We start from the raw sequence: 901 nt of genomic DNA, 5'->3' as shown, positions 1-901 counted from the left end.
TTTTTTTGGACAGAGTCTCACTCTGTCACCCTGGCTGGAGTGCAGTGCAGTGGTGGGATCTCTGCTCACTGAAACTTCCACCTTCTGGGTTCAAGCGATTCTCATGCCTCAGCCTCCTGAGTAGCTGGGACTACAGGGTGACGCCATGCCTGGCTAACTTTTGTATTTTTAGTACAGACGGGATTTCACCATATTGGCCTGGCTGGTCTCAAACTCCTGACCTCAAGTGATCCACCTGCCTTGGCCTCCCAAAGTGCTGAGATTATAGACGTGAGCCACTGCGCCCAGCCCTGCTCTTCTTTTTCTAGATTTTTAAGGTGGAAGTTGAAGTAATTGATTTGAGACCTTTCTTCTTTTCTTTTATAGGCACCCAGCATTGTAAATTTTGCTCTAAGTACTGCTTTAGTTGGATCCTACAATGGAAAATTATAAACTGTCTGGAAACAAAGAAAGGTTAGACATTCCATGCCAAAATCTATGGGACACAGAGAATGCTTGATGTACAATACAATAAATATTATAAACCTAAATATCTTGGTAATTAAAGATGCTCAAAAATAAGGTTCATGCCCATCTCTAGGAACAGACAATGCAAAAATATAGATTAATAGGAATGAGAAAGAAGACATAATAAAAATCCAGGGAGGATTGTAAACTAATTGTACAAACTGGTCAGGCATGGTGGTTTATGCCTGTAATCCCAGCACTTTGGGAGACCAAGGCAGGTGTATTGCTTGAGCTCAGGAGTTTGAGGCCAGCCTGGGAGACATGGTGAAACTCTGTCTCTACAAAAAACAGAAAAATTAGTCGGGCATGGTGGTGCACACCTGTAGTCCCAGCTACTTGGGAGGCCAAGGTGGGAGGATCACTTGTGCCCAGGAGGCCGAGGCTGCAATGAGCT

The sequence above is a fragment of the Mandrillus leucophaeus genome, unplaced genomic scaffold (genome assembly GCF_000951045.1).
Source record: "Mandrillus leucophaeus isolate KB7577 unplaced genomic scaffold, Mleu.le_1.0 Scaffold216, whole genome shotgun sequence".
NCBI lineage: Eukaryota > Metazoa > Chordata > Mammalia > Primates > Cercopithecidae > Mandrillus > Mandrillus leucophaeus.
This window is presented reverse-complemented; position numbering follows the sequence as displayed.